The sequence below is a fragment of the Phalangium opilio genome, unplaced genomic scaffold (genome assembly GCF_054372755.1).
Source record: "Phalangium opilio isolate 3A_F unplaced genomic scaffold, DU_Popi_V2 ptg000009l_1, whole genome shotgun sequence".
NCBI lineage: Eukaryota > Metazoa > Arthropoda > Arachnida > Opiliones > Phalangiidae > Phalangium > Phalangium opilio.
The window spans coordinates 7704259-7720886 of NW_028324146.1; the positions used below are offsets into that span (position 1 = coordinate 7704259).

The 16628-nt window shown below is 36.5% G+C and overlaps 1 long non-coding RNA gene across 1 annotated transcript; it reads left to right on the forward strand.

Annotated features, from left to right (window-relative positions):
* Window positions 1–2068: 2068 nt before the first annotated feature.
* LOC149713633 (uncharacterized) lies at window positions 2069–2725 on the forward strand. Its single transcript, XR_016371459.1, has 3 exons — window positions 2069–2262; window positions 2341–2576; window positions 2660–2725. It is a non-coding gene; the product is annotated as an uncharacterized LOC149713633 (long non-coding RNA).
* Window positions 2726–16628: the final 13903 nt, after the last annotated feature.

Genomic DNA, 16628 nt, shown 5'->3' on the forward strand with positions numbered 1-16628 from the left:
CTTTTCCCACCCCAATCATTTCAAACATTATTCACACATCCTGTAACGTCCTAGTGTATACGTACTTTATAAAAGTATCAAAATGTTAAGTCACTAATCTTTTAGAATGTTCAAACTAAACATTCGATTTTTACCTCATTGTATTTTTGTTGTTTAATACCAAACACCGCAAAACGCCACTAAAATTATTTTCTTGATGAAACAAGGCATGAATTAGAACCAGGCAAAGATTTTTTTGATGCTTTAATTAATAGTTAAGTTCATCTTCTTATAAAACAGTTTCCAACACTGTTAACTTCATATGATATAAAGAAAGCTCAATTTGTTTGTTACTAAAACAGTCTTTCTGAAATTCCGAAGAAAGGTACCTAACCGAGCAAAACGTGCCCAACCAAGTCGAATGATTTCTCAATTCCCCAAATTTCCGCATAAGCCCCTTAACCCTCTCCTATTACTAACAGTATAGTGCAAAAAATATTCAAATAATAAAAGAAGTTCGCAGTTGGGAAAAACTGCTCCTCGTAGTCACGAAAGAATGAGGAAAAGGGGTGCAAAAATGGACTGCAAGGTTTTGCGCTCTAGGAGAGCTTCATTTACATTGATACGTTGAGTCCAGGTTGAGGGGTAGGGTATGGTCCTTTTTCAACTTTTATGCTACCGCCCCCAACGCGAGCGGTAATAATCGTTGCCGACACTACCTTTAACACCCACGCTTTCAAATTAAGAATATCCTTGAGACATAACGAGAGGAAAGTGTTTACACGCCTCTTTAGTTGTGAATATAGCTTTGTATAATGCTCGAATAGTTCAATAATTCTAGCTTCTGTAGTTGCTTAACAATTAAGAAGAAAAACTACAAATATAGCTAAACAAGACAACCTAAGGGCTGGGCTCGTAATAGTAGCCACATTGTACCGTACCTAACTGGCGTACAGAAGATTTGAGTGAATAGTCCCTCGACGCGCTACTTTTAACTGTTTTAAAATGATAAATTCAATTTTTCTACTTCCGCTATAATTATAATAGTGTGACACGAACGGAAAACGTGAGTGAGTACCCCCACGATGTGCATGCTTTAATAGTGGTAAAATGAAATTCCCGTAAATACCCATTGAAAGAAGTGCAGGAAATTCGAGTGGATAGCCCCCGATGCCCAAACAAAAAATTATAACCCTTAATCCTTACATCAATAAATTTACTTACGTTATAATTGCAACAAGCTAGTACTTTCTTTTAAAATTATTCTCGATTTGTGGATATATAAACGTAACTTCTAATAATAAACACCACCTTAAGACCATTCTTAATCCCCCTCGCACGTGTATTGCGCCGGCTTTCCAAGGTATCTCATAGTCTCTCATACCCCGCAATGTATGCGGACAGGAATACCGTGTGTTCGGGACTTATCATCCCCATCATTCCGATTTCGATTTTTTAAAGTAAACCCTTATTTTGTGACTCCACCAGAACGAACTCTAGTTGAAACCACAAATAAGGGTAAATAGACTCCGACTCCGCCTCCGCCGAGGCGCGATGGTGCTAGGGCCGACTTGACTCTGAGTGGCGGTGGTTTGGGGATGGTGCTAGGGAATAACTTTCAGACTTAGAAATAGCACACGTCCACTGGTCCAAAACCAGTTTATTAATTGCTTGGACTAGTTTTTTAATTCAAAAAGTGGGGGTTACTGGTCCTCGGGACCAGTTTATTAATTGCAAATCTATAGGAGAACAAAGGCTGGGACCACTCCGGAGACCAGTTTATTATTTAGGACACTAGGGGTTCACTGGTCCCAAGGACTAGTTTAAAAATTATCCTTATTTCTAAGTCTGATAACTTTCCTTCTAAAGGCTTAAGCTGTCTGTTGCGAGTTCTACTGTTAGGTTAATATTTATCAGTCTCGCTCAGAACTGGAGGTATGGCGTCTAGTAAAGAAAGTTTTACCTCATGCTCGCTTTTTTAGCCCCTATTGTTTCACTTTTTTACTATCTTATATATCCCGCACGAGTATCCTTTTTGCCGGGGCAACTTGTTGGTTTCCCTATTTTTTTTTCCTTGTCATGTCACTATTCTATGCACATGATTTATTTTTAATGAAACTTAATTAAAATAGGCAGGTATTATTCTTCTCTCTGCAATTTTACTTTTCTGTCTGTTGTTGTGGAAGACGAAGGACAAGATTGTGTTAAAAAAGGATAGAAAATTTCATATTTCGGATGTAATTCTCTTGCTTATGGAAGTGATTTCGATTTTTTTCTTAAAATGTAATGAATTGCATTTCAAAAATAATGTAATTGTCTTCTTGATATAACATTGTTTGACATCAGAAAATGTCATTTCAGCTTTCAGTACAGTATCTAAAAACTACATATGGAAATTCTTGTGCGGTTCTTGGCTAATCGGAGCTCTTCTTGTGACCTTCGAAATGTCAGGATACTTGAAAACTAATTTCACTCTTAAAGAATATTTGGTTGTTGATAGCTTAAGCGATGTTTTAAACATGACCATTAAACGGATACATCTAAATTTTCAATATTTCTTTTCTGAGACCATATTTTTTTGCAACTTGGAATTACCAGTGAGATAAAAAATAAAAAATAAAAAAAAAAACAGAATCCAAATATGACTTGCTACTATGTGTGTTTATGTTTGAAATTCTAGCCCACGAACGCTTACGAGTACTTCGATCCACAAAGCACAATCTGCAGGTTTAGTATAATGACAAACGACGCCATTCACTCTAAGAAATGGAAGTGTTAAAAAGGTGTTAAAACGGTGTAAACACCGTAAAAACACCCAAAAGAGTGTTTTATTACCTTGAGTTTTTAGAGGCCAATTTAAAGTGTAAATTCGGTGTAAAATAACACTATTAAAACACCGTTCGAAATTAAACATGAAAAATTATATTACTGCTGGTTTCTTAAATAAGGTCTTTCATTTATTTTTCATTAATGTCAATACAAACAGTAAAAAATTATTGAAAAACGTACTTGTTAAACCTTTTTTTAAAGATGATATTCATGAAATAAAACAGTTTTATCCTTTAAATAAAATTAACAAAGAAATTGGTAATCTGGCGGTGTTGTACCTTCATAAAACTATGCTAAACGTGTTAGGTGACACTCTTACAGGTGTTAAGCGATACTCTTAAAAAACGAGACTAGGTTAGATACTGGCCTCACAATAGGCCAGCTTGAGAATCCAAAGTGGGACACTTGCTTTTGTGACATGTTTTATCATTATTTTGAGAAAAATTAGAGTACTAAATGGATTTTTTTTTGTAAAATCTGTAGTGCAAATTAGATTAAACGCGTTTCTGGTGCTCGAAAAACTCTTAGTGAAAAGAGATTATTAAATTTAACAAGAACGTCTATATCTACTGCTTGAATATTATAGCCTCCAAAACTAATTTAATACCCTATGCATTTGTACGAAGTGAAAACTTTCTGCCTTTTTCAGAAGTTTATAAACCCGTAAAAATGACTTTAAACGCAACAACCCTCGCTTAAAGAGGTATAGTTCTGCATGTGAGAACTTTCCTCCCTATAGGTGAAGTTTTCTCAAGGAAGAACCCTGCTATGAATATAGCATTGATTGCTAATAATACTGCGGAATGGCGGATAGTCAAAATTTAATTAAACAGGAGAACCATACTCGATATTTGAGTTATGCCTCATGAGTGGTCAAAATGTAGCTACTATAGTGTTTTTTACGTCATCGGTGTTGCTCTTAAGTCTAGGAAAAGTACTAGAATATCTACTACTATCCTACCAAATAATCTACCACTCTTAAAAGTGTTACGCGACACTCTTAAAGGTGTGAAGCGACACTCTGAAAGGTGCTATGCCGCACCCTTTAAGGAGTTGCACAACACTAATATGAGAGTAAAAATTCACTTTCAGTGCGATATAAGAGTTAAAAAGGTGTTAAACTGCACCTCTGTTGCACAATTTTATACTTATCTTTGCCACCAATTGCTCAAATAAGTGTTATTAAACCCTTTCAGGGGTGTAAATGAACACCTGTAACGGTGTCAAATTTGGACCCATATAAACTACTTTTAAAGGTGTTAAAGCACACCCCATTTTTTTGAGTGTAAGTGTGATTAAATCCCTTCAGGGGAGTAAATGTACACCTGTAACGGTGTCAAATTTGGACCCATATAAAGTACTTATAAAGGTGTTAAATCACACTCCAATTTCTTAGAGTGTTGAAGTGCTTGGATGCGAATACGATCCGGCCATCGAGAATAAAGCGTGGTTCAGCTTAACTACCAAAAATGAACTACACGATTTAATGGAGGCTGAATACAAGTGCAAGGGAAAACAGCAGTTGCACTTTTACATTGGGGCTCACAGTTACCGGAGTGAATATTCTTACCTTTACATCAAGTCTTTTCGTGTCAGACAAGATATCAAGGAATTATTAATCCGATCGTAAGTGATTCTCATGAAAGAAAGAAGAACTGTTTGTGTTAGGTTTAACAGCACTATTGTAAAATGTAGGTTTAGAAACTTCGGCTACAATTGCATATTTTTCTATGTAGAATTTGAAGAAAAAAATCCATATTACTTTGGTTTTAGTCTATTTATTTTATATCTGGGTTCAACTACTACATCTCCCAGAAAAAAATAATGGTCTCATGTGACACAAAGTCGTATATGAGAAATTTCTGCACTGTTACAAAGGGCCAATATTTTGGCAAAGATTCAACAAGGCTCATAGTGACCTTATTTAAACATGTTCGACTTCCACCTTGTTCTAGTACGTTGCCAAACTAAATGGTTTTTGGGTGCGCCATCTGGCGGCCAAGTTAGCCTCCTAGTAGATTTAAGTGTGTTTTGACGTTTGTGTAAGTACCTTCATTCTTATGGTATGTTAAAAGTTCAATAAGTAAATATTACTTTATATTTGAGATCCATCGAAAATTGCACAAAATGAGTCATTTTTGATCAATGATTACTCTTAAACGCGCAAGTGAATTGCAACTTTTTTCTTTAAAATGTAGTACAAATGTCATACTATAGCAATACCCAGAAGGATATTTGCGGTTTTGGCTGGTCTCTTAACATCAGATAACACCTAGCTGGGGGCCTTATCAGCGTCCCCCCCCCAAACTTCTAGCATCACTGTACCCATGGAACCTGCGAAACCACCGTCAAGGCACGCGGGCTACAGCCAGCGGACGCAACAAACGCCCCTTAAGCAGGTGACGAGAACGCTACACCGTCGGCGGCGAGCCCAGCCAGGAGGAGGTCGGTGACAGGGCAGGACTAAGGCAGCAGAAGGCTCGAGGGGACGGGGGATTTCCCTCAGAGCGCAGCAGTGCCATACGGCCCAAGAATGTATCCGCGACCCCCAGATGGTTGCCAAGAGCTGGGAATGAGCAAAGCAACACTCGGGCGGGGGCGAAGCGGCCGAGCAAAACGTTCGCGGAACGGGGCAGGGAAAGGTCTGAACCAAGGGCGAACCCAAGGAACCATCCCAATCGGCACACCGAACTCGGGCCCCCTCCGCCACGACAAGGCCTTTTGCTCTACTCCAACGACAAGGTGCGACGACCCCAAGGGAGCGGGAGGGGGTGGTTTCTTAACAGTGGGTGTTCCAAAGTCTAAAAAGAAGAGGAGTGAAATATGCAAAACGTTAAACGACGCACTTACAAAAGTTATAGCACCTTTATGCCAACAATAAGTTCAACACCATAATTCAAGATGAAAAAGAATATGGTTTTTAAACTGACAGTACATATTGGTATTATAAAGCTATAACAGTTTACTCGTAATCAGTTACTTCATGTCCGTTTTTCACTCGGTGTTCAAACTGGTACAATCGAAATTCGGCAGAAGTCATATATCTTCTATTTTTTGTTCTTGCAAGTGTACAATTTCAGTGGAATTGCTGGGTTCGGGAATATCCAATGTTATAGTCTTATCATACCAACATGTATTCCAAGTTTAATAAACATATTCTGTTTCATCTGGAATTTTAATGTTGCACTTTTTGTTGGCATAAAGGTGCTGTATGTTTGGAAAGTGCGTCGTTTAACGTTTTGCATATTTCGTTCCTCTTTTTTTAGACTTTGGAACACCAACTTTTAGAAGACCAACCAAAACCGCAAATATCCTTCTGGGTATTTCTATAGTATGATATTTGCCCTACATTTTAATGAAAAGCCCGTCTCATTTCACTTGCGCGGTTAAGAGTAACCATTGATCAAAAATGACTCATTTTGTACAATTTTCGATAGTTTTTTCTCTGTATCTCCAATATTAATTAATATTTACTAATAGAACTTTTTACATATACCATAAGAATGAAGCTCTTTACACATTAAAAACGTCAAAACACACTTAAAACTACTAGGAGGCTAACTTGGCAGCCAGATGGTGCACCCGAAAACCATTTAGTTAGGCAACAGCCTATGTTTTGGAAGACAAACATATATAAATATTGCCACAATGAGCCTTGTGGAAGTTTTGCCAAAATATCGGTCCTTTATAACATAGTGTTCTGGTCTTATAATTCGTTAGAAAATCGGAATTTTGGAAAGTATCCCTTAACATCGTTCAAGATGAGGGGTCGGTCATACACGAAATCCCGTACACTAAACGTAAAATCCAATTTAACAAATCCAAAATCAATAACAGAATCAGAAATCCGGAAAGAAATCAAACCTATTTTTGCCGATTTCAAAATCCCATGGAAAATCCGAAATCAGTAACGAAATCACAAAATCAGCTAAGAAATTAAAAAACCCGTTAAGAAATCACAAAATCAATAAAGAAATCAGAAGCAAAATCAAATAATGAGCAAAGAAATCGCAAAATCTGTTACAAAATTCACAAAATCCGTTGAAATCACGGAATAAATCTCAAAATCCAAGGAAATCACGAGAAATACCCCAAAATCCAACGAAATCAAAGGAAATATCGCAAAATCCGACAAAATCATGGGGAAAATCGCAAAAATCCGACGAAATCACGGTGTAAATCTCAAAATTCCATGAAAACCGTTGTATTTTATCGAATTTTGATATCGAGCAAAATCCGACGAAATACATTGAAATCCGACGAAATACATTGAAATCCAACGAAAACGGAAGAAATCAAATTGGATTTCGAAATCTCGTACACTTTTTCCAAAACGTCCAACCCCTAGGTTCAAACACTTAAAAGCGTCAAGAAAACGATGATGTTATTCCAGTTTGACCACTAGTCTTTTTTATCAGAAACATGATATTCGAAGCTTTACGAGCTCTATCTATGGCAATTATCTCGTATTGTTGTTAAACTCTGGTTACAAATAAGAAACTTTAGCATATGATCTGTGCCACCTTTTATTTAAATTATGATTATATTCATATTTATTGCTTAAAGAAATATCATACACAATCGCGGTTTAAAGTGGCGCTGAAAGAATTGAGCACGTTTAGCAGAAAGACCAGCTTCGAAAGATGACTTTTTTCATGTATCATTGACTAAAATCTCTCAGAATATGTCAGCTAGATACGGTGCTTTGCTTATGACATTGACTTTACCTACATTTTATAAGGAATGAGGAAGGGCGCTATAGCAAGTGAAAAACCATGGCACAAGCAATAAGAGATTACTAGATTAGGATATAGTGTAGAACGGTCACTTATAATTTCAAATCATTGTTTAATGGTATTAACGTGAGTAGTGTAGTGAACGATGTGTTTTCCCTGCACTCATTGTAAACGGATCGAAAATACATTGTCCTCTTTAAAATGCAAAATTCTAGTTCATGGCCAGAAATCTCAATGTATTTTTTGGATTAAAGGGCATATAAATAGTGTGAAATAAAGATTTAATTTCAAAATCCGCATGGTTCTGAATATTATGGAGCGCAATTTTATCCACTATAAATCAATTCCGAATAAAATTATTTACGAGATGTCAAGATGGAGACGACCTCTGGAGGAAACTTTACCTTCGACAATCAAAGTAGTCAGTGGATCTTTTCTCATGTGGCTAATGGGTCTTACTATTGCATCGTTCGTTCTCTTCGGAGAAATGATTTCTAACAACAAAGAGTAATATTAAGAATAGGAGTGTGCGAATACCACTTTTTGGGTATCGAGCCGGTTACCGAATACCAAAAAAAGTTCCTTATCAAATACCGAATCGAATACTTTATTCCAAACCGAATACCGAATAGTTCGGCCTTGGGAAATTTTTTACCAACAGATTAGTCGCGAACAGTTAAGCCTAGTATTCGCGATTAGTTAACCCTAATACTCGCAAATACTATGCTTAACTTTTCGCGGTAGTAACCCTAATATTCGTGTAAAATTAATACAAAGCAAGGAGAAAAACCTTTTGAAGCTCCTATATTTCAAATTACATCTCCTCAATGGTGGCCAAGTATTTCTTAAAATTTTCCTAGGCACTTGCTGGTAGTTTTTGATGGGAGACAAATAAAATTTTTGGGATGCTATTTTTTAAAATAAGGTGGGTCTCTCTAGTGCCAAGGACCTAAATTTATGGTAGTCGAACTTTAACCGAATGGTCAGTTCGGTATTCGATATTCGTATCGAATATTGAAAATGGACTTATCGAATACCGGATCGAATTATTCCGTTCGGTATTCGATCGAATTGTTTGATTGAAACGATTAACCGCACGCCTCTAATTAAGAATATATTGGTCTGAACCAAATCAGCTGCGATTATCAGGGTGAATACGAAAAAATACTACAAGGCTACAGGTCAGTAATTGATATTTGCAACTTTTTGCTAAGTTAGAAGGGCTTCTCACTTTTGCAACGTACAGTACAATTTGCAGATCCCTGGTCGTTTTCACTCCTAATTAGACTAATGTGGTCAAATCGAAATCAATAAGCATCAAAAGGTTTAAATTTGAAGTAGAGGTGTGCGGTTAACAGTTTCAATCGAATATTTCGATCGAATACCGAACCGAATAATTCGATAAGCCCATTTGCACTATTCGATACGAATATCGTATACCGAACTGACTATTCGGCTAAAATCGACAACCATAAATTTAGGTCATCTGAACTAGAGACACCCACCTTATTTTTAAAAATATCATCCCAATTTTACTTTTCTCCCATCAAAAACTACCAGCAAGTGCCTATGAAAATTTTAAGAAATACTTGGTCACCAATGAGGAGAGGTATTTTGAAATTTAGGAGCTTCTTAATGTTTTTCTCCTTGCTTTATATTAACTTTTCGCGAATATTAGGGTTACTACCCGATTAATCGCGGTTAGTTAAGCCTAGTATTCGAAAGTATTAGGGTTAACTATTCGCGAATACTAGGCTTAACTATTCGCGAGTAATTGCTTAGTAAAATTTTACCATGGCCTAACTAGTTGGTATTCGATTTGGAATAAACTATTCGATTCGGCATTTGATAAGGAAACTTTTTGGTATTCGATAACCGGTTTGATACCAAAAAGTTAGCACAATTTTAAACAAAAATATACCGCCAAACACTAGTCGTAAAAGATTGACAGTATCTATTCTATTTAAGAAAAAAGAAGAGAGGTGGTTTGCTTCAAAATGGAAAGCTTACAAACGTTGAAAATTAATAACTCGATATTGCAAGATAATTAATCTATATTTGATCTTTTTACTGTATCTAACATCAGTAAATCTATATTCTAAGAGAGCGGTAGTAATTTTTATAAAAAATAAAGTTGCTAAGGGTGGTTTTAGAATCCATAAAATGAATCCGACAATTGGAGAAAAATACTATTGGTGAAAAACACAATATTTTTCCATAGAGATAACTTGGAACTTTTTTGAAAAATGGCCTTCAATTGGGATCGTGTATAAATAAAACTATTCGTTCATTACGTTTGGCAACCATCTTAAATGAAAAGTAAGAGTACAGGTTAGAGCCTTTCCATAGTTTCATAAAGAATAATTATGTTTAAGTATTGATTTTTATGATTTTAAATACAACAACTTGGAAAAAAAATATTACCTCTCCGAGTCAAGAGGAGCACTATTACTACAATATTATTGACCTACATATAGAATTATTACTCTTTTATAAAGTAAAAAATTTACGAATTATAAAAGCAGTATTCCAAGCATAGCGAATATACAGTAAAGCAGACGACATTCATAGGCGTAGAGTTTCGTAAATGTTTGGTGGGGCCCGGCCCAACCGGCCTGGACCAATACATAGATAGCATCATGCATGCATATGATGTATATAATTCCTAACGAATATTAAGTACTAAATCTGGGAGCACGGCAGTGCTCCCAGCCAAGTCGAGCTTTATATATACTACATTATATAGTATATTTATTAAGTATATCCATGTACTATGTTTTCCTCTAAAGATAATCTAGTCCGTTTTAAAACAAATTTATCCGTATTTGCGTATTACAATGCGAATGTAAAAATCCTTCGATTTCGAGACCACTTTCAAAACTCGGGAAAATCACCAAATTAGGAAACTATGAGAGCGACTTAACCCTTAAGACTAATTTATACTTTTGCTTGGAAAAACATTTTGAAAATTGTTTATCTACTCTATGGAGTTTTACCAGCGCCGCGCCTTACCAGGGATACTAGATGTTTAAATAGGGATTATCAGCTCGAGCCTTTCACGTACGTTCAGACGAGACTGCGGCAGAGGGTTTTTTAACGGGGATCTACTACTACTAACGAGGTAAAACAAGCGTAAAATAAAAATTAGTACCAGTGAGAGCACATGAAACAAAAAATTACGTTAATTAAAAACAAAAATAATTACGTTAATTAAATAGAACATAAATTACGTTAAAAACTAAAAACAATAATAATTAAATTTTGTTAAAAAGAAGAGAGAACTTATGGCAATTAAATACAAGTATTTTATTAGGTGTAAATTGCCTAATTTAAAATACACTAAGATGAGAGCTTTCGGCTCGCGAGCCTTCATCAGTCATACTAAAATCTAACGCGCGTGACCCTTACGAGATGACCTCGGTTTTTTAAAAAATCATATCACGCCCTCTCTTGAACAAAATGCTTGTCGTCTATGACTCCCCAATATTTTGCTTCAGCACAACCTTGGTTTAAATTTAATTTTCCTGATTTTTTAATAAATATACCCTCAATAAACTTTCTTTTTCGCCAATTTTTCTCCCGATACAGAATTTTCGGATATTTAAAATCCATTACGTGACCTTTCGACTCCCAAACATGCACCGCTATACCGTTTTCTTTATTATAGTTTTTAATGCATTGCTTATGCCCTGAGAACCTATTTTTTAACGTTTGTTGTGTTTCACCAACATACGTTTCGCCGCATGTTTCACATTTTACTTGGTAAACGACGCAGCGATTATCCAATAGGTTAATATCTCTTTTAGGCCTATTTTTAACTAAGTGATTGTTTAAATTTTGTCCACCTATATTTAATAATTTAACGTTAAATTTATTTTTTAATTGTCTACCTAATTTTTCACTAATTCCCCTAATGTACGGGAGCGCTAAGCATGGTTGAGAGTCTCTAGGTCTCTTGTAATCGTTATTAACAATATTATTTTTAAAAATCGAATCAATTAAACCATTTGGGTAATTACTATTAATTAACTGATTTTAACGATGGCTTTATCAGTCTCAGGTTCGTCGGAAATATTTTCTATACGGTGTTTTAAGCTTTTTACTATACCTAACTTTACAATTATAAAAAAATGTCTTGGTTTGGACCAAAGCCGAAAAAACAAACGATATGTCTGAGGTTTATCAATTGACTGAAGTTTCAGATATTGCAATTTCTTTTTAAATTATTTTTATTCCTTTAATCCTTAATCGATATTTAATTCAATCAACTGATTTTTACTGTTAATCGATCTATTCCCTCCAAATTAATTTAAAAAATTACATATCTACGCTTTTTCAAGAATAATTCCATTTTCCGAAAACATTTTATCATGAAATTAATTATTTTGAAGGGAGTACGTGTTGGGGGATGAATATTGAATATTTGAAATATAATACTAAGTGTCTAAAAAGAGCAAGCGATATTTGATATAACTCGAAAGGAAAATGTAAATATTTAATAGTGGATGCATATATTGGGGACACGAATTTATACATTTAACTTCGAATATCGAAATGTTACATTTTTTGTCGCGACTATGAAGGAAAGGTTGAACTGTAGTTTCCCTCTCCGAAGTTCAAAGCTTCTTGGCCATAACTCAATCTAGATTTGGAACGTCATCTCGGCAAACTACATTGTTGGCGCTACTTGTAAACCGGTTACGTTTTACGCGTAATCATTTTATCAGGCGTAGAGACCATTTCGGAAAACACACAGGGGCGAGGCAACCATTGGGGTATTCTTCCTTGCACCAAGGGCCATCGCCAGACGACGCCAAAGTTCACTACAGGCGGGAGGCTAGTCAACTCGCAGTGCCTATAGCGGTGCTTCTAGGCGAGAGGGAGAAGACCCCAATGGCGGCAGAGAGTAAGGATGTCCCTATAAACCCAAAAATTTTACCCCCCCTTCTTTCCCCCCTTTGGGGGGAGGGGTAAAATTTTTGGGTTTATAGAGACATCCCTGGGGTTGGGGGGGATGGAAGAGAGATGGGGGGATTGATGACGTCACGTGATGGTTTTGGCGGGAAATTAGAATTTATTTTTAGTGTATTGGTATGACGTCATGGCGAATTTTTGATGACGTCACTTGGATGATACCTGTAGGGATAGGCGGGGGGGGGGGTAAAACCTGGGTTATAAAGCCATCCCGGGGGGGGGGAAGGGGGGAATTGAGGGAGGGGGGAGATGGGGGGGGAATTGGTGACGTCACGTGATGTGGTTTTGGCGGGAAATTTGAATTGTTGAGCCACCTGGTGGTTGTTTTCTTGATGACGTCACGGCTAATTTTTTGATAACGTCACGTGGCTGGTACCTGTAGGGATTGGCTTATGCTATTGTAGATCCTGGTTGGTTTATGCTAGGGGGGGGGGGTAAAACCTGGGTTATAGGGACATCCCTGGGGTAGGGGGGAAATGGGGGGGAATTGATGACGTCACGTGATGGTGTTGCGGGGGGGAGGAGAGGGGGGAATTGACGACGTCACGTGATGTTGTGGGCGGGAAATTTGAATTGGTGCGTCCTTGTTGGTGGATGTTTTAGGGGTATATTTTAGCGTCTTTGGTGATGCTTGTTGTCGATTGTTGCGCCACCTGGGTGTGGGTTTTTTTATTTTATGATGTGGCTAATTTTAGGCTTTTTCTATGGTAGATCTTGAAAAAAATAGGCTTATGCTATGGTAGATCCTGAAAAGATAGGCTTATGCTATTGTAGGCTTAATTTATGGTAGATCCTCTTAGGCTTATGCTATTGTGTATCCTCAAAAAAGGTAGGTTTTTTTCTATGGTAGATCCTGGTTGGTTTATGCTATATTAGATCCTGAAAAGATATTTTTATGCTATTGTAGGCTTATTTTATGGTAGATCCTGGTAGGTTTATGCTATTGCAGGCTTATTCTATGGCAGATCCTGGTAGGTTTATGCTATATTAGATCATGAAAGATAGGTTTATGATAGGCTTAGTCTATGGTAAATGCCGAAAAAGATAGGTTTATGCTATTGTAGGCTTATTTTATGGTAAATGCCGAAAAAGATAGGTTTATGCTATTGTAGGCTTATTTTATGGCAGATCCTGGTAGGTTTATGCTATATTGGATCGTGAAAGATAGGCTTATGCAACGTTAATTCTTTTGTAAATGCTGAAAAAGATAGGCTTTTGGTATTTTAGACTTATTCTATGGTAGATCCTGGCAGGCTTATGCTTTATTAGATTCTTTGGTAAATGCTGCAAAAATATACTCTAATGCTAGGTTATTCTATGGTAGATCCTAGGCGTTTTAAAATAGCTTCGTACATGCATTTTATAACTTGATGATTCAAAAGGTTGTAGTGAAATTTCATAAAACTAAATTTATCGTTCAGTTTCCATGCCTCGGTCTTTGTTAGAGTGAAGACGCTACCCGCGTTGAATACTATCTCCCCTCCATAACGGTTACTTTTATTTTCAAGTTTAAGTAACGATAATTACCCCAGTCGCTGAATAGATCTCCGTCCACTCCTCCATAAATTCCTTCAAAACGTCTTCTGATATGGTAACAATGAATCTATCCTTTTCTGTCAAAAGTAGACTTGGCTCGTATTCACCCCGAAAACGGCATAACATTCATCCCCATAGTCTAACGAGTGCATTTGCGCGGTTTTCTTGAGAGTTCGGGTTGATAATTAGCCTGAGGGTATATTGACTGATGCTTTTTTATTGTCCTTTCTTGGCTACATACCAGGTGATTTAGGACCTTAAAAGGGGGCGTGGCTAAAGCGTAACGAATGGAATTTATCCCCGTCGGCTTTTTATTTATAGGTAGAATAACCTGGTGGTGGTTTTCTTGATGGCGTCAGCACTAATTTTTGACGTGGCTGATACCTGTAGGGGTAGGCTTATGCTAGGCTTAGGTTATGGTAGATCCTGAAAAGATAGGCTTTTGCTAGGTTTATTCTTTGGTAAATGCTGAAAGATATGCTTATGCTTGGTTTATTCTATGGTAGATCATTAAAGATATTCTTATGCTAGGTTATTCTATGGTAGATCATTAAAGATATTCTTATGCTAGGTTATTCTATGGTAGATCCTAGTAGGTTTATACACTCTAAGAAATCGAAGTGTTAGAAATGTGTTAAAAGGGTGTAAATTTAGAATACTCTATTTTTTACACCGTAAAAACACCCAAAAAGAGTTTTATAAAACCTTGAGTTTTTGTGGCCAATTTAAGGTGTAAATTCAGTGTAAAGTAACACTTTAAAAACACCCTTTGAAATTAAACATGGAAATTTATGACTGGTTTCTTAAATGTCTTTCATTTCCATTAATGTTTGAATATTAGAGTAAAAAATTATTTGTTTAACATTTATTTAAAGATGATATTCATGAAAGAACATATTTTTCCTTTAAATAAAATAACTAAGAAATTGGTAATCAGGCGGTATTGTACCATTATAAAACACTGCTAAACGTGTTAGGCGACACTCTTACAGGTGTTAGGCGACAATTCTTAACGGTGTTAGGCGACAATTCTTAACGGTGTTAGGCGACACTCTTACAGGTGTTAGGCGACAATTCTTAACGGTGTTAGGCGACACTCCTAATAGTGTTAGGCGAAACTCCTAATAGTGTTAGGCGACACTCCTAATAGTGTTAGGCGACACTCCTAATAGTGTTAGGCGACACTCTTAATAGTGTTAGGCGACACTCTTAATAGTGTTAGGCGACACTCTTAATAGTGTTAGGCGACACTCTTAATAGTGTTACGCGACACTCTTAATAGTGTTAAGCGACACTCTTAATAGTGTTAAGCGACACTCTTAATAGTGTTAAGCGACACTCTTAATAGTGTTAAGCGACACTCTTAATAGTGTTAAGCGACACTCTTAATAGTGTTAAGCGACACTCTTAATAGTGTTAAGTGACACTCTTAATAGTGTTAAGCGACACTCTTAATGAGATAAAATAAAACTTACTAGAAAAATTAAACGAATAGAAAGGTTTTTCATTCTTAAATTCCTTATTTTATATTTAGAAGTTACAACGATTCCCTAATATTCTAATAATTATTGATGTTCTATTATCTAATCTCATCCCTCTAAAAAGGGAATGACCATCGTCTACTATAAGGATATTCACGCCAAGTTTTGCTGCGTTTCAAATTTCGTGGGGAATTTAGGTTGTAAAGCGAACCCCTTGCGTACCCAAAAATATTCTCGAAATAGGAGCGCGCTCAGGCCTGGATTAAAAATGTTGGCGAAGTTACAAGGTTAGGTTTCTGGTTAATTAACGTTAAAGAGTTACCAATAATGAAAATATTTCTTCAGATGGTCATGTTTTTTCCCTCTCATTGAAAAGAAATAACAATGGAAACCAACCTTGGGATGTACCATTTGACCGAACTCCCGCACCTAGTTCGCCTTTCCCAAAGTAGGAAACAGCGTCAAAAGACGGCACTTAGGCTAATTTGCCTCCAATAATGACGGAGTAGCAAGGGAATATCTTGTTTAACGATTTGCTAGCTTATCTAAATATAAAAGAAAGGTGAAATAAGCCATAATCAATAACATATCCTTTGATATTATTACAAAATGATGCTTAAAAGGATAAACTTATATTTAAATCGGCGTAAATAAACAATTTACAGTAAATTGTTGAGATATTAATGGATTTTTAGTGAAAGTTTTGTTTGTATTTCAAATTTATATCAGCAGAAGCAAGCAATTTTAGATCAGAGTAAATTTTGTTATTATTAGGGTTTTCAAAATTTTTTTATTCAAAGGAAGCCCAGCACTCTGGGCCTTTTAGGAAGAGTGTGGGCGCCGTGTACACTTAACATTAAATTAACCTTCTTTGTTGCGCCATCTATATATAGTTTAGCTTTTGATGGTTTTTTTATATTCATTTCCTTGGTTTTGAATAACTATAGACTAAGTTCATTAATATTGGCATTAGGCAACACCAGACGAAGCCCCGGTCACTACACGTGGAAGGCTGGCCAACTACCACTGCCTCTAACGGTGCTTCTTGGTGTGACGGAAACTACCTCCGGTGGCAGCCCTGCCCTGTGGTGTT